The 24,654-nt window shown below is 41.1% G+C and overlaps 1 pseudogene; it reads left to right on the plus strand.

Annotated features, from left to right (window-relative positions):
- The first annotated feature begins 5,351 nt into the window (after nt 1–5,351).
- Nucleotides 5,352–7,143, plus strand: LOC130109793 (piggyBac transposable element-derived protein 4-like; annotated as a pseudogene).
- The last annotated feature ends 17,511 nt before the right edge of the window (nt 7,144–24,654 follow it).

The following is a 24,654-nucleotide window of genomic DNA, read 5'->3' on the forward strand; positions in this document are numbered from 1 at the left end:
ACTTGGCAGGGGATCTCGGAGCAGCAGTGGGCCCCAGAGATATGGTGTGCAGGCCCACCCTGGTGGACATGCCCTGGCACCTATCGACCGCTGCCTTGTGAGTGAGTCTGGGAAGACATAAGGCTAAGGGAGCTTACCCCAACAGAAAAGCAAGCTGTGGCGGCACGCTTCGAGGTGGTTTCCGAAAAACTGGATTTCCGGCAGCCCCCTGCAGTTGTGTGGAGGTGCCGGTCGTCTAGGGATCCCCCTTGCCATCGGAACCATCTCCTCTACAATCAAGTCATGTGGCGTTGGGAGAAGCGCACCCCCCATGGCACTTTAAAAACCATCTCTGCGCAGGTATCTTCTGCTATCTGAGTCCTCAAAGGACCCACAAATAGAAGAAGATGGTCATCATCGGGCACGATGGACAACCAGCAAGCAAAGTGGAAGCAGTGTGTGTTTGGGGAGAACATGTTTGTATCTTCATGTGAATGGAAGACAATGGGTCCTCCCTGTGACTATCCTCATTGAACTGCATGCCAAAGGACATTAAAGTATATTGTGTTGGGGGACGATGGAAGGAAGGCAGACATTGGTCAGTAGATAAAGATCTGATGTTGGAGTGTCTGTGAAAGTAGGTGTCAAGACCCTTGGGTGTCAGGAAGAAAATTAAAATGCCATCAGGCTTGACTGTGGTGTAGATTGTGCTCCTCAGCAGGAGAGGAGGTATTTAGACTGGGGGGGGGGTTATTATAAATCTTACAAATGAGTACATTTTGTAAAAAAAGTGTCAATGTAATTCATTGGCTAAGAATTTATTAGTTAATGTTTTTAGTATCAATTTTGTTTCTATCTTGGATTTATGCAATCAAACAGCCATTCTATTACATGATAATACCATTTTGATTTAAATCTCTAAAATATTTAATGTGGAAAGTGTTACAAAGTTAAGTGTGACTGATAATTAACCACAGAAATGTTTATGCTCTACCAATGTATAAAATTAGTAATTGATATTACCCTAATATAAGCACTGACAATGTGATTTAATTCAGTAAGTGCTTCATGTTGGGGTAGTTTTACTTGACCACCACGACTTGGCAGGAGACTGCTGATTTCAGTTTTGTCAGAAACACACTCAGATCACTTCAATTTGAGGCATTGCTGAGTCTTGATTTCATAAGTGCTTCTCTTTGGGGTTGTCTTAGTTGTGGTCAACATGTATTATACATCTGAAAACAAATATTTCAAAAACAATAACGCTGATATCTACTGTTCACTCATCATGCAAGTCAATCAGAGTTTAACCCCCACTTTTAGCAGCTCTCTCTGGAAAAAGTAGAAAGTGCTATGAAGTTGGGATGTGACTGTTGATTGCAGATATGTGCTCCATATACATTGAAAATGTGTTCTTGATATTGCCCTATTCTAAGCACTGACAATGCTTGTTCACACAGTAAGTGCTTTATGTTGGGGTAGTTGTAAAGACACAGCTTCAGTCCCTCCAAGGCAAATTTAATCTTTTCTCAGCAAAAAAAACAAAAAACAAAAAAACGAGAATTCATCCATGTATCTTCTCATATAGAGGTATAAATCAGTTTCTTCATTTTATCCTCATTTTGAATTAGTCAGAATTACACTTCTACTTAAACCACTCTCTTTTTACAATATAGTAGAAAGTGCTGTCAAGTTGGGGCTTGATTCTGTGCTGGAAGAACGGACATTCAGAAAAGTTTATGGCAATCATTACAATGGCATTCACAATTTTTAATATATAGTTTTTATGATTTAAAAAAAAACCCCAGTGAATCTTCTCTTTTCTCAGTTGATATAACTTTTTGGAAAGTTATGTCGACTAACAAACAGCGGATCATCACGTTAAAATGTCAGAATCACTGACGAGTCATCTTCCAAACATGGTCTCCTCTGATGTAAATGAGACTGCCATGGATCTTTTTTTTTTTTGAAAGCCTCAAGTATTTAAGATGGTAAACTCACTGAAAGAAGCAACTCATGGGAGGATCTGATGCTGACAGAACACACCTTTGAGATTGAGTAAGTAAAATAAACATTATGAAGACATGTCCAGATGACTAATTTAACTTTAACATTTTACAGTAATTAATTTGTTTGGTAGTTGTAAAAACATACAGATTCTTCTATATGATATATGAGAAAGTACTTCGATAAAGTTTTTTTTTGTTTTTGGAGAGAAAAACTGCATTTTGCCTTGGATTGGCGGAAGCTGTCAATCTCTCCATTTTATCCTCATTTTGCACAAGTTGTTTACATAGTATTATATCACAGAATTACACTTCAACTTGAGCATTAGAAAGTGCCATTAAGTTGGGGTTTGATTCTGCGCTGGAAGAACTGATATTTTCAGCAAAGTTTATGGCAATCTTTACAAAGGCATTCACAATTTTTTTTGTTATGGTTGTTAAATAATACTGAATCTTCTCTTTTCTCAGCTGGTATGATTTTTTTGAAACAGAATTTGGTCATTGAGCCACAAGAGTCATCATCCAAACATTGAAACTTGTGATTTAAAGGTGGTTGACATGGGTTGTTGTGGATGCTTCAAGTATATAGGATGGTCAGCTCACTGAAGGAAACAACTCATGGTAGGACTTCTTGCTGACAGAACACACCTTTGAGCTTGAGGAGGTAGAATTATTAAGATAAATGCCAAGATGACTCCCCTAACTTTAGCATTGACTTGATCTGAACAGACAGTAAGTGCTTCATGTTGGGGTAGTTTTACTTGAGCAGTGCAACATGGGAGAAAATTGCTGATTTTAGGTTTGTCAAACACTCAGATTATTTCAATTTGAGGAATTATGAGTCATGATTTCAGAAGTGCTTCTCTTTGGATTGGTTTTGCTCGTGGTCAATAATTTATTTTACTATGCACAACAAATGATTCAATAATAATTCTGATATCTAATGTTCATTCATCGTGCAACGCAATCAAATTTTCACTTCGACTTCAACAACTTGTTCTAGGAAAAGTAGAACAGGATAAAAATTGGGGTGTGACAGATGATAATCTGTAGAAATGTCCTCTACCATTATATAAAATTGGTCATTGATATTACCCTAATATAAACACTGACTATACAATTTAATTCAGTAAGTGCTTCATGTTGGGGTAGTTTTACTTGACCATGACAGCATGGCAGGAGACTATGCTGATTTCAGTTTTGTCAGAAACACACTCGGATCACTTCAAATTGAGGCATTGATGAGTCTTGATTTCATAAGTGCTTCTCTTTGGGGTTTTCTTAGTTGTGGTCAACAGATCTGTTATTGTACATCTGAAAACTAATATTTCAAAAACAATAATGTTGACATCTACTGTTCACTCATTATGCAATTCAATCAGAGTTTCACCTCAACTGGATGGATTTTTAAATTAAAATTTTAAATGTATTTTTTTATATATATATTGGTGTGGCTGTGTTGATAGACAGACGGCAGAAATGTATTCGTTATGCTTTGAACATGTGTCCTTGATATTGTCCTATTTTACGCACTGACAATACTTGTTCACACAGTCAGTGCTTCATGTTGGGGTAGTTGTGAAGACACAGCTTCAGTCCCTCCGAGGCAAATTTGAACTCTTTTCAGCAAAAAAACAAAAAACAATAATTGATCAAAGTGTCTTCTCATATAGAGGTATCTATCAGTTTCTTTATTTTATCCTCATTTTGAATACGTTATTTACACAATATTAGTCAGAAGTACACTTCAACTTAAACCACTCTCTTTTTTCAATGTAGTAGAAAGTGCTGTCAAGTTGAGGTTTGATCTTACGCTGGAAGAACTGATATTTTTAGCAAATGTTATGGCAATCTTTACAAAGCTATTCACAATGTGTAATATATAGTTTTTTATTGTTGTTAAAAACACTGAATCTTCTCTTTTCCCAGTTGATATAAGTTTTTGGAAACAACTTGGTCATTGAACCACAAGATTCATCAATCAAACATTGAAATTGTGATGTAAATGAGACTGACATGGGTTGTTAATGCTTCAAGTATATAAGATGGACAGCTCACTGAAGGAAACAACTCCTTGTCACAACCCCTCTCCCTTGACACCTGCTCACCCCTCCTTCACTCTGGCACACCTGCCCATGGTTTCAATCAACACACCTGCTGGCCATCAAGCAATCACCCCCTCTCCCTTGACACCTGCTCACCCCTCCTTCACCCTGGCACACCTGCCCATGGTTTCAATCAACACACCTGCTGGCCATCAAGCAGTCACCCTCACCTTTAAGAAGCCTCCACTGTGGACCAGTCTTCGCTGGAACGTAGCAATTCATGGTTTGTTGACTAAAGGTTATTGCACGTCCAGTCCCAGTCCTAGCCTGCATTCTCTGATGTTCGTAGTTTTTGCATTCTTGCCTGCCTGTCGGATTTTTTGCTCTCTGCTCTTCAGGACTTCAGCCTGTCAGTCTCCCTGCCACTGAGCCAACTCCTGCTCTACTCCTGGGATCTGCCACTTCAATAAAGACTTGATTTTTTCCTTACCTGGTTGTCCCGTCTGCTTTTGGGTCTTTCCAGATACGTGACACTCATGGTTGGAGTTTTTGCTGACAGAACACACATTTGAGCTTGAGTAAGTACAATAGTATTATAACAAAAATATCAACTTTAACCTAGCATTTAGTTGATCATAACAGATCGTAAGTGGTGCATGTTGTGCATGTTTTACTTGACCAGTGCAACATGCGAGAAGACTGCTGATTTTAGGTTTGTCAAACACTGAGATCCCTTCACCCTGAGGCATTGCTAACTAGTGATTTCACAAAAAGTGTGTCTCTATGGAGTTGTTTTGGTTGTGGTGAACAGATTTATCTTAATGTATGTTGTTCGGGTCTGTGGGACCTGTTTTCATTTTTTATCAAAAGAAAAATGATGCGATTAATTATTTTTTCAAACTCATTGGCCTTGGCTCATTTTCTGTGAAGAAGATATATCAGATCACATTTTCAATGACCGCCCACCGTACACCCCCCCTACACATGTATATTTTACATACAGAATGTTCGGGTCCACTGGACCCAGGGCTAATAAAAGTGTGGGAATTGTAGGTCCTGTGTACCTTCACTCTGTCCTCCTGTCTGGGCCTTATGTTAGTATATGTATGAGTGTAGGTGAGTTTTGTGCCCCTGCCATTCCTGCACAAGGTTGCAACATTGTTACAAAACTCAAGCACCAACACCCTCTGATCTCACGTTCCCCGCACATTTTACCCTCTGTCTTGTGGGAATCTTTATTACTCTTTCCCAGCTGCAAATTGAGGGCTGGACACAATACATATAGCTTTGCCAGTGTGGTTCCTTATCACAGCTGATCAAGATGGCTAAAAGATTCTCTGCTCAGAGGGCCTTGCAAATGGTTTTGGATGAGAGCAAAGCTTTTGATGATGTAGGAGAAGAGCTTTCAGAATGTGAGGATCACATTTCTGAAAATTCAGAGTCTGACAGTGACTTTGAAGAAGAGGATGAGATTGAGCATCAACTAGCTCAAAAACGAAGATGAGCCACAAGACCAGCCCAACAGCAGGCATCCCCAGCACCAGCCCATCCGCAGGTATCCCCAGGACTAGAACAAGCCCGTCAGCAGCTATCAAGTGAAGAAATATGGATGTCAAAAAATGGTGAAATTGAATGGTCTTCTTGCCCAAGAAATAAGCCACCCTGCATGGCTGCCAATATGATATGGATGCAACCAGGCCTGACACGGATGGCAGTTACTCATGTGCAAGACATCGAATCTTCTTTTGAGCTTTTCATCCCAGATTCCATCAAGAAAATAATTCTGGATTGCACTAATATAGACGGGAGGCGTGTTTTTGGAGAGAGGTGGAAAGAGATGGACCAAACACATTTACGTGCCTACTTTGGGGTTCTTATCCTTGCTGGAGTTTTCAGGTCCAAAGGGGAATCCACAGAGTCTCTGTGGGATGCAGAAACTGTTAGAGAACTTTTCCGGGCAACAATGTCTCTGGAAAACTTCCGCGTAATTTCCAGGGTTATCTGCTTTAGTAACCGAGACGACAGACCAGCTCGACGGCAGAGAGACGAGCTAGCTGCCATCAGGACAGTGTGGGACAAGTGGGTGCACCGCCTCCCCCTGTTTTACAACCCTGGGCCTAATGTCACCATTGATGAGCAGCTGATGCCATTTAGGGGTCGCTGCCCCTTTAGGCAGTATATACCATCTAAACCTGCAAAATATGGTATAAAGATATGGGCTGCCTGTGATGCCATTTCCTCATATGCCTGGAACTTCCAAGTCTACACAGGGAAACCTGATGGAAGAGCCTCTGAGAAAAATCAAGGAATGAGAGTTGTACTGGACATGACTCGGACTCAGTGGACACAACATCACATGCGACAATTTTTTTTATCTTGCACAAGCTGGGACAGGAGCTCCTAAAGAGGAAGCTGACCACGATGGGAACTGTACAAAAAAACAAGACTGAGCTCCCACCCCAACTGCTGAACACAAAAGACAGGGCTGTCAAGTCCTCCAAGTTTGTATACACAGCTGACACGTTCCTGGTATCGTATGTGCCAAAGAAAGGCAAGAATGTGGTACTAATGAGTACACTGCACAGGGATGGGAGAATCTGTGGCCTGGAGCATCAGAAGCCAGAGATCATCATGGACTATAATGCCACAAAAGGCGGGGTGGACGATATGGACAAGCTGGTGACTGCATACAGCTGCAAAAGGAGGACCCTATGCTGGCCACTGGTTATATTTTTTGACATGTTGGACATCTCGGCGTACAACGCCTTTGTGATCTGGATGGCACTGAGCCCACAGAGGGAAGCTCCAGAGGAGACGCCTCTTTCTTGAGGAACTGGGAAAGGCACTGGTGAGACCTCAAATCCAGAGAAGACATGTTCCAAGAACCCCAGCCTCTGCAGCCATCATGAGGAGGATTCAGGAGAATACTGGTGCCCCATCCACCCGACCTACAGAACCACCATCTGCAGAGCCTGAAGTAAGTGTGTGATGCTGTTGCAGTATATGTCTGACACTGGCCTTGTGTGTGTGAGAGAGAGAGGGAGAGGTGTGTAAAATTCCTGATCTTTTCATTATTCTAGGTTAGGGCCTGCAGCAACAAAAAGAAGCACTGAAGTGTGTGGACCCAAGAGAGACAGAAAAACACAATATACATGCATCAAGTGCAAGAAGTACATATGCAACACACACACACAGTAAAACTGCCCCTCGTGTTGTATAGGCTGGTATGAAAAGGCAATGTGTTCAATGGGGCTGATGTGTTGTCTAGACTGACATGGTTACTGTATGTGTTCAGCTTGTGTTGTGTAAAATGATCTGAATGGGTAAAATTCCTAAAGTTCAAATAAATGTAAACCAATGGTTATGAAAAACCTTGCTTAATTTGTAAATTTGTTGAATTTTCTTTTTTATTACATTTTATTAAAAAATAAAAAACGAGTAGCACTTTAATTCATAAATGTGATATAAAGGTGAAGGGCAAATTGACCATATTTGCTGTTTATTGCTTGTAATTGGGATGAAGTAATCTTCTGTTGAGCATTGTAATATAAAATTGTTTGATTATGTTGAAATAAAAACCCAAAAATGCAGCGGGTCCACCAGACCCGCAAACACTGGCTGTGTAACAAAAATATGAACACCACACTTAATATGCAGCACAATTCTGATATCTAATGTTCATTCACCGTGCATCCATCCATTCATCTATCCATTATCCGAACCACTTATCCTGCTGTCAGGGTCGTGGGGATCGTGCAAAGTAATCAAATTGTCACTTCCTCTTAAGCAACTTTTTCTAGGAAAAGTAGAAAGGGATAAAAGTTGGCGTGTGACTGATGATAACTTGCAGAAATGTCCTCTACCATCATGTAAAATTAGTCATAGATATTACCCTAATATAAGCACTGACTATATGGTTTAATTCAGTAAGTGCTTCATGTTGGGGTAGTTTTACTTGACCACCACAACTTATCCTATTTTTTTAATGTCATTTACACTATTAGTTAGAATTACACTTCCACTTAAACCACTCTCTTTTACAATATAGTAGAACGTGCTGTCAAGCTGGGGTTTGATTCTGTGCTGGAAGAACTGTCAGCAAAGCTTATGGCAATCTTTACAAAAACTTTCTCGTGTTGTAATAACAGTTTCATGGTTGGTAGACAATAGGGACTCTTCACTTTTCTCAGTTGATGTAATTTTTTGGGGAACAATTTGGTCATTGAACCACAAGATTCATCATCCAAACATTCAAGCTTGTGATGTAAATGAAGCTGACCTGGGCTCTTGTGGATGCTTAAAGTATATAAGATGGGCAACTCACTGAAGGAAACAACTCATGGTAGGACTTTTTGCTGACAGAACACACCTTTGCGCTCGAGTAAGTAGAATATAATTATTAAGACAGATGTCAAGATGACTCCCCTAACTTTAGCATTGACTTGTTCTTAACAGACAGTAAGGGCTTCCTGTTGGGCTAGTTTTACTTGACCAGTGCAACATGGGAGAAGACTGCTGATTTTAGGTTTGTCAAACACTCAGATCCCTGCACATTGAGGCCTTGCTAAGTTGTGATTTCACAAGTGCTTTTCTTTGGAGTGGCTTTGGTTATGGTCAACAGATTGATCTTAATATGCAACACAAATGATTCAATAATAATTCTGATATATAATGTTCATACATTGTGCAACGTAACCAAATTTTCACTTGGGCTTCAGCAACTTTTTCCAGGAAAAGTAGAAAGAGATAAAAGTTGAGGTTTGACTGATGATAATCTGCAAAAATTTCCTCTACCATTATGTAAAACTGGTCATTGATATTACCCTAATATAAGCATTGACTATGCGACGTAACACAGTAAGTGCTTCATGTTGGGGTAGTTTTACTTGCCCACCACAACTTGGAAGGAGACTATGCTGATTTCACTTTTGTCAGAAACGCACTCAGATCACCTCAAATTGAGGCATTGATGAGTCTTGATTTTTCACAAGTGCTTCTCTTTGGGGTTTTCTTAGTTGTGGTCAACAGATCTATTATTGTACATTTGAAAACAAATATTTCAAAAACAATAATGCTTATCTACTGTTCACTCATAATGCAATTCAATCAGTTTCACCTCAAATTTAGCAACTCTGGAAAAAGTAGAAGTCAGGGTGTGTCTGTGTTGATAGACTTCAAATATGTGTTCCATATGGACTGAAAATGTGTCCTTGATATTTTAAGCACGGACAATGCTTGTTCACACAGTAAGTGCTTCAAGACACAGCTTCAGTCCCTCCAAGGCAAATTTAATCTCTTCCCCTCAAAAAATTTTTAAAAAATTGTTCACCCAACTTTCCTTATATAGAGGAATATATAAGTTTCTGAATTTTATTCTAATGTGTGTGCCATTTACACAATATTGGCCAGAATTACACTTCCATTTAAAAAGCTCTTTTACAATATAGTAGAAAGTGCTGTCAAGTTGGGGTTTGGTTCTGGGCTGGAAGAACTGATCATTTCAGCAAAGTTCATGGCAATCTTTGCAAAAGCTTTCACATATTGTAATAGTGGTTTTATGGTTGGTAAACAATTTGGTCATTGAGCCACAAGATTCATCATCCAGACGTTGAAACTCATTGAAGGACCTTTTGCTGACAAAACACACCTTTGAACTTGGGTAAGTAAAATAGAATTATTAAGATGTCAAGATGACCCCCCTAACTTTAGCATTGACTTGATCTTAACAGACAGTAAGTGCTTCCTGTTGGGCTAGTTTTACTTGACCAGTGCAACATGGGAGAAGAATGTGCTAATTTTAGGTTGGTCAAACACTCAGATGCCTTCCCATTGAGGCCATGCTAAGTCACGATTTCACAAGTGCTTCTCTTACAGGTTGTCCGCACGCATCATACAATGCAAAACAAATTTCCCTTCCATTTCATCAGCTTTCTCGAGAAAAAGTGGAAAGGGCTACAAAGTTGGGGTGTGACTTATGATAAACCGCAGACATGTCACCGACCATTATGTAAAATTGGTCATTGATATTGCCTTAATATAAGCACTGACTATACAGTTTACTTCAGTAAGTGCTTCATGTTGGGGTAGTTTTACTTGACCACCACAACTTGGAAGGAGACTATGCTGATTTCAGTTTTGTCAAACTCACTCGGATCATTTCAAATTGAGGCATTGATGAGTCTTGATTTCATAAGTGCTTCTCTGGGGTTTTCTTGGTTGTGGTCAACGTCTATTTTCGTACATCTGAAAACGAATATTTCAAAAACAATAATGCTGCTATGTACTGTTCACAAATAATACAATTCTGTTTCACCACCACTTAAGCAACTCTGGAAAAAATAGAAAGTGCTATGAAATTGGGGTGTGACTGTGTTGACAGACTTCAGATATGCTCCATATGCATTGAAAATGTGTTCTTGACATTGCCCTATTTTAAGCAGTCCCTCCAAGGCAAATTTAAACTCTTCTCTGCAAAAGTGTTCATCCAACTACAGTGGCTTGCAAAATTATTCATACCCCTTGAACTTTTCCACATTTTGTCACGTTACGATCACAAACATAAATATATTTTATTGGAATTTTATGTGAAAGACCAACACAAAGTGGCACACAATTGTGAAGTACAAAGAAAATTACACATGATTTTAATTTTTTTTTACAAATAAAAAAAATGAAAAGTGCGGTGTGCAAAAGTATTCAGCCCCCTTTTCTCTGAGTGTAACTAATTGCCTTCAGAAGTTGCCTGATGATTGCTGAATGATCGAATGTTGACCTAATGACTAAACAGAGTCAACCTGTGTGTAATCTAATCTCAGTAAAAATACAGTTGTTCTGTGACAGCCTCAGAGGTTTGTTAAGAGAATATTGGGGAGCAAACGGCATCATGAAGTCCAAGGAACACACCAGACAGGTCAGGGATAAAGTTGTGGATAAGTTTAAAGCAGGGTTAGGCTATAAAAAGATTTCCCAAGCTTTGAACATCTCACGGAGCACTGTTCAATCCATCACCCGGAAATGGAAAGAGTATGGCACAACTGCAAACCTACCAAGACACGGTCGTCCACCTAAACTTACAGGCCGAACAATGAGAGCACTGATCAGAGATGCAGCCAAGAGGCCTGTGGTGACTCTGGACAAACTGCAGAGATCCACAGCTCAGGTGGGGGAATCTGTCCACAGGACAACTATTGGTCATGCACTGCACAAATCTGGCCTTTATGGAAGAGTGGCAAGAAGAAAGCCATTGTTAAAAGAAAACCATAAGAAGTCCCGTTTGCAGTTTGCCAAAAGCCATGTGGGGGACACAGCAAACATGTGGAAGAAGGTGCTCTGGTCAGATGAGACCAAAATTGAACTTTTTGGCCTAAATGCAAAACGCTATGTGCGGCGGAAAACTAACACTGCACATCACTCTGAATACACCGTCCCCACTGTCAAACATGGTGGTGGCAGCATCATGCTCTGGGGGTGCTTCTCTTCAGCAGGGACAGGGAAGATGGTCAGAGTTGATGGGAAGATGGATGGAGCCAAATACTGGGCAATCTTGGAAGAAAACCTGTTGGAGTCTGCAAAAGACTTGAGACTGGGGCGGAGGTTCACCTTCCAGCAGGACAACGACCCTAAACGTAAAGCCAGGGCTACAATGGAATGGTTTAAAATAAAACATATTCATGTGTTAGAATGGTCCAGTCAAAGTCCAGACCTAAATCCAATTGAGAATCTGTGGCAACATCTGAAAACTGCCGTTCACAAATGCTCTCCATCTAATCTGACTGAGCTTGAGCTATTTTGAAAAGAAGAATGGGCAAAAATTTCAGTCTCTAGATGTGCAAAGCTGGTAGAGACATACCCCAAAAGACTTGCAGCTGTAATTGCAGCAAAAGGCGGTTCCACAAAGTGTTGACTCAAGGGGGCTGAATACTTTTGCACACCGCACTTTTCAGTTTTTTATTTGTCAAATGTTTTTAAAATCAAGTATACTTTTCTTTGTACTTCACAATTGTGTGCCACTTTGTGTTGGTCTTTCACATAAAATTCCAATAAAATATATTTGTTTGTGGTCGAAACGTGACAAAATGTGGAAAAGTTCAAGGGGTATGAATACTTTTGCAAGCCACTGTACTTCCGCATATAGAGGTTTGCATCAGTTTCTTCATTTTATCCTAATTTTTTTAATTAGTCATTTACACAATATTAGTCAGAATTACACTTCAACTTAAACCAATGTAGTAGAAATTAATATCAAGTTCAGGTTTGATTCTGTCCAGGAGGAACTGCCATTTTCAGCAAAGTTTATCGCAATCATTAAAAAAGGCATTCACATGTATTAGTGGTTTTATGGTTGTCAAACAATAGGGACTCCTCTTTTCTCAGTTGATATAACTTTCTGGAAACAAAATTTGGTTGTTGAGCCGCAAGATTCATCATCCAAACATTGAAACTTGGGACGTAAATGAGATAAGACATGGGCTTTTTTTAATGCTTCAAGTAGACACATTTGAGCATGAGTAAGTAGAATATGATTATTTAGACAAATTGCATGTCAAATGTCGCCATCCTTATAAACAATACAGTAGCATAATGACAGAAAACAGCGATTAGTTTCATATGCAAATAGCCATGACCATTAACTAGAATTAAAATGGCCAATTGTACTATTTGCAGAGGACTCAGGAATAGTTGCGATGATGATGATAATAATAGTAGGGTGGCGCAGTGGTTAGCGCGGTAGCCTCACAGCAAGAAGATCCTGGGTTCGAGCCCCGGGGTAGACCATCCTTGGTGGGTCATCCCGGGTCGTCCTCTGTGTGGAGTTTGCATGTTCTCTCCGTGTCTGCGTGGGTTTCCTCCGGGGGCTCCGGTTTCCTCCCACAGTCCAAAGACATGCAAGTTAGGTGAATTGGCAGTACTAAATTGTCCCTAGGAATGAATGTGTGTGTGTGTGTGTGGGCCCTGTGATGGCCTGGCGGCCTGTCCAGAGTGTCTCCACGCCTGCCACCCAGTGACTGCTGGGATAGGCTCCAGCTTCCCTGCAACCCTGAGAGCAGGTTAAGTGGTTAAGACAATAGATGGATGGGTAGTAATAATAATAATAAAAGTTTAATTTACACCTTTAAAACATTAAATGTAGAAAGTGCTCCAAAGTTGGGGTTTGATTGTGTGCTGGAGGAGCTGACATTTTCAGCAAAGGTTATGACAGTCTTTACAATGGCATTCACATTTTGTAATATACAGGAATTTTATAGATGTTAAACAATAATGAATTTTATCTTTTTTCAGTTGATATAACTTTTTGGAAACAATTTAGTCCATGAGCCACAAGGTTGCAAACATCTAAATAAGCATCACAATTCTGGACAAATTGACCTGTTTTGAATATGTGTGTACTTGACCGCTACAAGTTGGAAGGAGACTATCCTGATTTCAGTTTTGTCAGAAGCACACTCGGATCTTTTATTTTTTCTGCTTAGCACCACTAATGGTGGCGCAGTGGTTAGCGTGGTCACCTCACAGCAAGAAGGTCCTGGGTTCGAGCCCCGGGGTAGTCCAACCTTGGGGGTCGTCCTGGGTCATCCTCTGTGTGGAGTTTGCATTTTCTCCCCGTGTCTGCGTGGGTTTCCTCCGGGTGTGCCAGTTTCCTCCCACAGTCCAAAGACATGTAGGTCAGGTGAATCGGCCATACTAAATTGTCCCTAGGTGTGATTGTGTGTGTGTGTGTGTGTGTGTGTGTGTGATGGCCTGGCGGCCTGTCCAGGGTGTCTCCCCGCCTGCCGCCAAATGACTGCTGGGATAGGCTCCAGCATCTTCGTGACCCTGATAGCAGGATAAGTGGTTCAGATAATGGATGGATGGACTTCCACTAATGCAACTTTTTCTTGAAAAAATGGAAAACACTACAAAGATGGGATGTGACTGTTGATACACTCATGAAATGTCCTCTACCATGATGAAAAACTGGTCATTGACAGAACCCTAATATAAGCGCTGACTATACAGTTTGCTTCAGTAAGTGCTTCATGTTGGAGTAGTTTTACTCGACCACCACAACTTGGCAGGAGACTATGCTGATTTCAGTTTTGTCAGAAACACTCGGATCACTTCAAATTGAGGCATTGATGAGTCTTGATTTCATAAGTGCTTCTCTTTGGGGTTTTCTTAGCTGTGGTCAACATCTGTTAGCATACATCTGAAAACTAATATGTCAAAAAGAATAATGCTGATATCTACTGTTCACTCATCATGCAATTCCATCAGAGTTTCACCTCAACTTTAGCAACTATCTCTGGAAAAAGTAGAAATTGCTATGAAGTTGGGGTGTGGCTGTGTTGATAGACTGCAGATATGTATTCTACACTTAGCACAAAAATTAAGGAAATTGGTGTTTGGTGGATTATTTCTTTGTTGTAACAATGCTTCTTGGCAATAAATCTTATACCATTGGAAAGCCTGTTTATTTCTCTTTTAAATGGTGCCACATTTGTAAGGAACATGCGTTTGTGGGATGAGCAGCAGAGCTGAGTATGTGGGTTGCGCCCATGAAAAGATTTGTCAAATCTTCTCTGCCAATGCCAAACAGCTTATTTTGCTGTTGCTACTGACTCTTGTTTTTAGCTTCTGGTACCCCAGGTGCTGACAATCAGCTGCCTGGTATAAGACTTATTGCCAAGAAGCATTGTTACAACAAAGAAATAATCTACCAAACACACATCTCCTTACTTTTTGTGCTAAGTTTATATGCATTGAACATGTGTCCTTGATATTGCCCTGATTTATGCGCTGATGATAGTTCTTCACACAGCAAGTGCTTTATGTTGGGGTAGTTGTAAAGACACATAGCTTTAGTCCCTCCATGGCAAATTTAAACTCTTCCCTGCAAAAAAAAAACAATTCATGTAACTATTTCCTTATATAGAGGAATATATGAGTTTCTGTACAATATCCTGATTTTATTCACATCATTTTACACAGTGTTAGAACACATTCAGAATTACACTTAAGCCACTCTTTTAAAATATCATAGAAAGTCCTATCATGTTGGGGTTCGATTCTGCGCTGGAAGAACTGACATTTCCAGAAACGTTTAGGGCAATATTTATAAAGGCATCAAACATTTTGTAATATATAGTTTTTATGGTTTTTAAACAATAGTAAAACTTTCTTCTCAGGTAATATAACGTTTTGGAAACAATTCAGTCTTTGTGCCACAAAATTCATCATCCAAACATTGAAACTTGGGATGTAAACAAAGCTGACAGGGACTCTTGTGAATGCTTCAAGTATATAGGATGGTCAGCTCACTGAAGGAAACATCTAATGGTAGGACCTCTTGCTGACAGAACACAACTTTGAGCTTGAGTAAGTAGAATTATTAAGATAAATGTCAAGATGACTTCTCTAACTTTGACTTGATCTGAACAGACAGTAAGTGCTTCATGTTGGGGTAGTTTTACTTGACCAGTGTAACGTGGGAAAAGATTGCTGATTTTAGGTTTGTCAAACACTCAGATCCCTTCACGTTGAGGCAGTACATTCCAAATATTTATTGGCAAAAATTAACATCAATTATAGCTTTTTACACGTTTATCTTCAATAAATGCCTCGTTTCCATCCTCAGCACATCTGTGTTTGTCTCTTGTCTTGTATAAGCTTAACATTTTTTTTTTTTTACTTTTAACAGCCCAACAGAGTAGGCCTGTTGTCATCTGACCCAGGCTCACTGAAACATCAAATTATTAATACTGTTGTCATCTGACATCCACATGCACATCATGTAAAGTTGTGAACACTGTTTTTTGACAGACAGCAGGCCTGTGTGTTATTTTGGCTCTAACAGTAACATTTTTTACTGAGTCTGTGCCACCCTGTTCATTCATAAACCAATAACAGTTTGTTTTTTTGACAGGCAGCATGTGTTATTTTGGCACACACAATAACAATAACTTCTTGCTTACATTTTTTTACTGAGTCTGTGCCATCCTGTTCATTCAGAAACTAATGGCCACCTTGGGCTTGTGTACATGTGACCAGGGATGGGATGTCAGGTGTGATGCTTATGACAGCCAGCCTAAAGTCCTGGTGTACATGGAGTGTATTGCAGGCTGTTGTTTTTATTGTTACAAGGGCACTGAAGGATGTCTCACACACGTGTAGTGCTGAATGAAGGGCAGAATAACCCTCGTAACTACGTGTTTGGCCAGTCTGGGTGCAACAGCGTGTTCTTTTACTATCCGAAACTTTTTGTGTTCGTTCTCCTGGAAATATTTCTTTGACACTGAGTCGGCATGAAGGTCAGCAAGCTCATCATAGCAGCAGCCCCAACCGTGCAGCATGCAGCAAGGTTCTTGTAGGGCAGATTGTTGGATGACAGACAGGAGTCCACAGCCATAAAAATATCCTGGCCTTTTGTTGTTGTGGTTAGACTGGTAGACATAAGAATGTCTTGTTTCAAGTCATCCCCATCAACATATTGAACATAAACGATGAGCACAGACTCGTCTGACACTGTTGTCGTTTCATCCAACTGAATGGCAAAGGGAACATTCCTAAGCTTCTCATGCAGCTGGTTCTGACAGTCTCCAGCCATTTTATCAATTCTATCTTTGAGGGTGTTGTCAGAGAGTGGGACAGTTTTCACTTTATCGACTGCGCGTGGGCCACACAGCCTCTCTACAATGTTCAGACAGGCGGGATTGATAAGCTGCTCTCCAACAGTGTGTGGCTTTTTAGCCTTGGCAGTTAATAGCCAACACTCAAATGACGCCTCCATGGCTCTGTGCAAATCACTGCCTGCTCATTCAAACGTTTTTCTGATGTCGGTGGATCTTCTTGATAGCACCACCTGCTTTTTCCTCTCAAAAAATTCCTGACCTTCACCAACAGTCTCTTGATGTTTTGTCTCTTGGTGTCGTTTCATTTTGCTTGGCTTCATGCTGTCATGAGGTAGTTTCTCACCACACATGACACATTCTGGCCGAGACTCATCCCGTCCTTCCATAAAACCAAAGTTAAGGTGGCTCTGGAAATAAAGCCTTACTTTCCTTCTTGACGCTGAGTCATCCGCACTTTTACATTTCTCAGCCATTTTGTTTCATTCATGAAGTGCTGCTGCTGACTGCAGGAACAAACAAAGATGAGCTAACATTAGCTGTTAGCTGACTAGCTACCTGACAACACCGCCCGCTCACAGTTTGATAGCGCAGACTGACGGGTCACAGAGGTGTGGTTACTAGGTGTAGCCCAACTGAAGTTTAGAGGGGAGGGGGGCAAAAATGTATCTTTTTAATATTTTTATATAGACTTTTGTATAAAATAAATTATCCAGTAAGTGAGTTATGATGCTTTTATTTAACGTGCACTTTTACCTCAGAGCAGAAAAGCCTTGTGCACGCCCTGTGATCTTAGGCACCCCCCTCAGAGCAGACAAAGCCTCGCGCACCCCCTGGGCTCTCAGGAGCCCCCCCCCCAAGGGGTGCGTGGACTCCAGGTTAGGAACCACTGCCCTAATTTAAGCACTGATAGTGCTTGTTCACACAGTAGGTGCTTCTCGCTGAGGTAGTTGTAAAGACAAATGGATTCAGTCCCTCCAAAGCTAATTTCAGCTTTTCTCTGAAAACATTTCATCCAAGTATCTTCTCATATAGATTTTATCCAGAAGTCAGTTACTTAACACATTCCTTTTCTCAATGTACCATTTCCTATTCAGCCTGTTTGCTGCCTCAAAGCGGTAATTGTCAGACTTACTGATTTTCACTTTTATTATAGGCACTTATAGCTGAGTATCCTCAGCATAGCAATGAAAATTTATTCCATGTTTGCGTATAATTTGGCCAAGAGATGAAATATAAAGAGAATTAAGTAGAGGGCTAAGAACCGAGCCCTGAGTTACGCCCTATTTAACCTGAGAAAATTTTGATGCAGTATTATTATAGCAGACAGTGTTTTTCCAGATACGTAGGATTTCTGCCAAGAGAGAGCTAAGCCGGAGACACCAAAATTACAATTTATTCTAACAGTACACAGTGATCAATGGTGTCAAAGGCTCCACTGAGGCCCAGTAGTAGAAGCACAGAAGTGGAATCAGTCCATAGCTAGTAGAAGATCGTTCACCACTCTGATTCAGAGCAGTTTCAGTGGAGTGACAGGCCCTGAAAGCCAATTGAAAAGATTTGTATATGTAGTTTTCTTCTATATGTGTTGAAAATTGTTGATACACAACTCTCTCTGGTACTTTAGAAAATAACGGAAGATTAGAGACTGGTCGATAGTTATTAAGAGACCCTGGATTGAGGTTCAATTTTTTTAAATAGAGGTTTAACCACAGTTATCTTAAAACTGCTGGTAACAGTGCCAGTAGTAAGTGTGATACATTAACAATGTCGAGCATTTTAGGTCTCAGGAAAGGCCAGATTTGCTTAAAAAGTTTTGCTGGTAAGGGGTCAAGTAGGCATGTGGTTGGTTTAGAAGCTGACACAAGCTTAGTCAAAGTATCAAGAGAGATAGTCTCAAAAGCTGTAATAACAGGGACTATCAGTAACTCATTGTTTAGGTATGAATTTGCTGAGACAGGATCCGCAGGAGTATTTGGACTTGAATAACTAATTTTGGTTTTGATCTCATCAACCTTACTGCAGAAAAACTCTAGAAACGTATGGGCTGTAAATGGTGAGCAGCTAATACACGGCTGCATTTTAGTAAGTTTAGATAGTGTCAAAGAGAAATGGAGAGAGTAAAGTTGTAAAAACCTGGTAAGGTATTTTATTACACCCTCTTAAAAATCTCATTATGATAGTAACCTCCCTGCTTGCTGGAGAAACTGTGGAAACCAAAATGCAAATCATTACAATATTTTCTGGGATTGCCCATTATCAAAGACGATTGGAGAATGGTACACAATGCCCAACAAGGCATTTTTAAATATGAAATACCCCTAGAAAGTAAGACCATATATTTTGGATTCATACCTCAAGAATGGTTGAAAAGAGATAAATATTTAATGAACATACTGCTAGTGGCCGGTAAAAAGATTCTTACCAGGAAATGGTTATCAATGGAGAGCCCAACTTTAAACACATCGATGGAAATCACAATGGTCAGTCATACAATGGAGAAGATAACAGCATCTGTCAATCATAAATTGGAGCAATTTGCTTTACACTGGGAAAAAATGGTTTGAATACCTAACACCCCATAGGCCTGATTTTATTTACACAAATCAATGATTATGATGTAAAGAAAAATCCCTCCCTACCTGTACATATTTTCTCTTTGTTTGTTCTTTCTTTTCTGTAAGTGTATAAAAAAAAAGAAAAAAAGAAAGAGAAACAGTGAGTAAGAGCCAGGAGGTCGATAGAGTATCGCAACCTGGACTGAGTCAAGTCTATTCATGGCTGAGGGAGATGGACCCAAAAGATTGGAATTTAAGTTCAAGTCTAAAATTCAAATTGAAAATAGATTTATATATTAACGCAACACCCCCACCTTGTCTATATGCCCGAGCTACATGGGCACAAGTATAGTCGGGTGGGGAAACTTCATTTAAGGGATGGAAAACATTTGGTTTCAGACGTGTTTCACATAACCCAATCATATTGAAACTATGTTCAAGAATCAGATGATTTATTAGTAAGGCTTTGGTAGACAATGACCTGATATTTATGAAACCAAATTTAAGCATCTTGTTGAAGTGATCAGTAGTAGGCAAAACTTTAGAATATTTGAACTTATTTTACCTTTAGCACAGGTATACCTACACCCAAAAAAGTGTGTGTGTGTGTGTGTGTGTGTGTGTGTGTGTGTGTGTGTGTGTGTGTGTGTGTGTGTGTGTGTGTGTGTGTGTGTGTGTGTGTGTGTGTGTGTGTGTGTTGGGGAGAACATGTTTGTATCTTCATGTGAATGGAAGACGATGGGTCCTCCCTATGACTATCCTCATTGAACTGCATGCCAAAGGACATTAAAGTCTATTGTGTTGGGGGACGATGGAAGGAAGGCAGACATTGGTCAGTAGATAAAGATCTGATGTTGGTGGAGGGTCTGTGAAAGTAGGTGTCAAGACGCTTGGGTGTCAGGAAGAAAATTAAAAGGCCATCAGACCTGATTGTGGTGTAGATTGTGCTCCTCAGCAGGAGAGGAGGTATTTAAACTTGGGGGGGGGGGTTATTCTTATCCATCTTACAAATGGGTACATATTGTAAAATAGTGTTTGAGTGTAATTCGTTGGCTAAGAATTAATTAAATCATGTCAGTTTCAATTTTGTTTCCATCTTTGACTTAAGCAATTAAACAACCATTTGATTACATAATAAGATGTTGATTTAAATCTCTAAAACATTTAATATAGAAAGTGTTACAAAGTTAGGTGTGACTGATGATTAACCACAGAAATGTTCTCTAACATTATGTAAAATTGGTCACTGATGTTACCCCAATATAAACACTGACAAAGTGATTTAACACTGGAACGACCGGGATTTCGCTCTGTGATGGCCTAGCGGCCTGCCCAGGGTGTCTCCCCGCCTGCTTCGCAATGGCTGCTGGGATAGGCTCCAGCATCCCGCGACCCTAAGTAGGATAAGCGGCTAGGATAATGGGTGGGTGGATGGATGACCGGGATTTCACTCCTACCTAAAACGACCATGGGTGGTCAAATTGACAGCCGGCTTTTAAACTCTATATTCTGTCAAGATAATTACCCAAAGGAGATATTGATGCATTACATGTGTTAGTATGTCTGTTAAGAAACGACTGACACCAAAATTAACATTTTAACAACTTTAATACTATTTTTTTGAACAATTTCAAATGGCTGCTGTCCAATGCCTGTAATATTGCAACGCCTCGGTGGTAATCATGGTGCTTCTGAAATGGCGTCTGTCACCAAACGTGTTGGCAATAATCAAAAATCAAGTTTAGACTATTTCTCTGCACTGGAGAAGGCTAGTTTTTGGGTTGCCCAAATGACGGGCGACTATGTTAACCAGTCGATGAAAGGGTCAGACCCGTTAGCCAAGGGCTAGTGAGTCTAGTCATCCGTGGTCATTACACTACCCCCCTCCTTTCAGGAGCACATCCCCGTGCTTCAGCATATCAGCTCCCTCACGCCTCTGGGCAAACACGCTTCCAATGGCCCACGGTTTCACCATCCCACTTCTGACACCAATGTAGCAAATTCGGGGGGCAGCCAAGAATCGCCGCAGCCAGGACGCGAACCCCGGTTGCCCGCACCATGGGTGATTATGTTAACCAGTCCGTTTAGTTGACTGGTTAGCGCAGTAACCGTGGTGGTCTGTAGGATGATGTTGGAGACCAAGAACAGGAAAAGAGTGAAGGCAGAGCCAAGAATCAAATGGTGGAAGTTGAAGAAGGAAGACTGTTATGTGGCATTCAGGGAGGAGTTAACACAGGCACTAGTGGGTAGTCAAGAGTTGCCCCATGGCTGGGCAACCACTGCAGAAATAGTGAGGGAGACAGCTAGGAAGGTACAGCAAATTATTCAGAGGAGGAGGTTGGCAAAGAAGTGGGATAGTCACAGAGATGAAGAAAGTAGACAGGAGTACAAGGAGATGCAGCATAAAGTGAAGCAAGAGGTGGCAAAGGAAAAGGTGTATGGTGATTTGTATGAGTGGTTAGACACGAAGGAAGGAGTTGTATCAATTGGCTAGAAAGAGGGACCGAGGTGGGAAGGATGTGCAGCAGGTAAGGGAGATCAAGGATAGAGATGGAAATTTGCTGACAAGTGAGGGGAGTGTGTTGAGAAGGGGGAAGGAGTACTTTGAGGGGCTGATGAATGAAGAAAATGAGAGCAAGAGAGGGTTGGATGATGTGGGGATAGTGAATCAGGAAGTGCGGTGGATTAGCAAGGAGGAAGTGAGGGCAGCTATGAAGAGGAAGAGTGGAAAGGTGGTTGGTCTAGATGACATTGAGGCATGGAGATGTTTAGCAGAGATGGCAGTGGAGTTTTTAACTAGATCATTTAACACAATCTGGGAAAGTGAGAGGATGCCTGATGGAGAAGAAGTATACTGGTACCAATTTTCAAGAATAAGGGTGATGTTTAGAATGGTAGCAACTACATAGGCATAACAATGCCTGCATTTCCTGAGGAAGCTGAGGATCACCCGTCTATCCCCCCAAAGTCTCACCAACTTCTTTCACTGCACCATAGAGAGCATCCTGACCAGCTGCATCTCAGTGTGGTACGGCAACTGCACCTCAGTAGACCAGAAAGCTCTGCAGCGGGTCGTCATGGCAGCCCAGCATATCACCAGTACCCAGCCCCAGGCCATAAAAGACATTTATCACAAACACTGCCTTCGAAGGGGTCTCAGCATCAGCAGGGATCCCACCCAACCCCAACCATGGACTATTCTCCCCCCTGCACTCTGGGAGGTGCAACAGGAGCCTCAAAGCCCACACTACCAGGCTCAAAAACAGCTTCTTGCCCCAAGCTGTTGCCTACCGAAACCTGGCTACCCACTGAATATCTGTGGATGTATTTAAATATTTTGTACATATGTCCTTTTTTAACTTATTTTTAGCTTTTGTTCTTGATCTGTGGATATCTTTTACTGTGTTTAACATGTGCCTGCACATTGTTTTTAATAATAATAAATTGAATTGAATTGAAGTTGATCAGCCACAGCATGAAGATATGGGAAAGAGTAATAGAAGCTAGGTTAAGAGGAGAGGTGATGATCAGCGAACAGCAGTATGGTTTCATGCCACGAAAGGGCACCACAGATGCGATGTTTGCTTTGAGAATGTTGATTGAGAAGTATAGAGAAGGCAAGAAAGAGTTGCATTGTGTCTTTGTAGATTTAGAGAAAGCTTATGACAGAGTGCCGAGAGAGGAGGTGTGGTATTGTATGAGGAAGTCAGGAGTTGCAGAGAAGTATGTAGGAGTGGTGCAGGATATGTATGTGGGAAGTGTGTCAGTGGTGAGGTGTGCAGTAGGAATGAGAGATGGGTTCAAGGTGGAGGAGGGATTACATCAAGGATTGGCTCTGAGCCCTTTCTTGTTTGCAATGGTGATGGACAGGTTGACGGACAAGATCAGGCAGGAGTCTCCGCGGACTATGATGTTTGTGGATGACATTTTGATCTGTAAAAAGAGTAGGGTGCAGTTTAAGGTGAGCCTGGAGAGGTAGAGGTATGCACTGGAGAGAAGAGGAATGAAAGTCAGTAGGAGCAAGACAGAATACATATGCATGAGTGAGAGGGAGGACAGTGCAATGGTGAGGATGCAAGGAGTAGAGGAGATGAAGGTGTATGAGTTTAAATACTTGGGGTCAACTGTCCAAAGTAATGGGGAATGCAGGAGAGAGGTGAAGAAGAGAGTGCAGGCAGGGTGGAGTGGGTGGAGAAAAGTGCCAGGAGTGATTTGTGACAGAAGGGTACCAGCAAGAGTTAAAGGGAAGGTTTACAAGATGGTTGTGAGACCAGCTATGTTGTATGGTTTGAAGACAGTGGCACTGACGAAAAGATAGATGGCGGAGCCGGAGGTGGCCGAGTTGAAGATGCTAAGATTTTCATTGGGAGTGATGAAGAAGGGCAGGATTAGGAATGATTATATTAGAGGGACAGCTCAGGTTGGACGGTTTGGAGACAAAGCAAGAGAGGCAAGATTGAGATGGTTTGGACATGTGTGGAGGAGAGATGCTGGGTATATTGGGAGAAGGATGCTGAATATGGAGCTGCCAGGCAAGAGGAAAAGAGTAAGGCCAAAGAGGAGGTTTATGGATGTGGTGATAGAGGACATGCAGGTGGCTGGTGTGACAGAGGAAGCTGCAGAGGACAGGATGAAAGGAAAATGGATGATCCTCTGTGGTGACCGCTAACAGGAGTAGCCGAAGTTTGCAGTTGTAGATAGTGTGTAAGAGAAATCTGGGGTTTTGTTTATTAATATTGTTTAAGTGAGAGAGATTTTCTGTTTTTGCAGGAGATAAAGCACGCCTGTATTTCAGTAAACACTCATGCCAAGAAAGGTAAAACTTCCAATTTTGATTTCAGCCATTTTTGTTCAAGTCTCCTGCAGGCCTGCTTAAGAGCATGTGTCTCATTGTTAAACCAGGGTGTAGGCATTTTAGTCACCTAGCTCTGGGAGTGAGAGGTGCAACTGAATCAAGGTGACTAGAGAGGGCCCCATTTAAGTCACTAGTGAAATTCTCAACAGAGTCACTCTCTACAGTGAAAGGAGTCAAGACTTCAGGCAGCTGCTGGCCAAATCCAGCTACAGCGGATGGACCAATGTGGTGAGGGGCAATTACATCTGTGCCAACATTAACAAGTCAGACCAATGATTCTTCAAATTTGATAAGAAAATTACCTGACAGATGTGGTTGGCAAGACTGAGATTAGAAAAGGGAAATCAAGAGTGTTACCCACTGCAATGAGTCAGCTCTTGAACAAACTGAGCGAACCCAAAAGTATCAACAAGCACCAGAAAGGCTTTACTTAGAGGATCAGCAGCCTTATTCAGATGACTATTGAAATCACCAAGATTTAGAATCTCACCAGAAGGAGTAACAAGACCTTGGACGAATTCTCGAAAGTCTTCAAGAAATAGTGAGTGAGAACCAGGAGGTCGATAGAGTGTCACAACCTGGACCGAGCCGAGTCTACTTGTGGCT

Source organism: Lampris incognitus, chromosome 3 (assembly GCF_029633865.1).
Source record: "Lampris incognitus isolate fLamInc1 chromosome 3, fLamInc1.hap2, whole genome shotgun sequence".
NCBI lineage: Eukaryota > Metazoa > Chordata > Actinopteri > Lampriformes > Lampridae > Lampris > Lampris incognitus.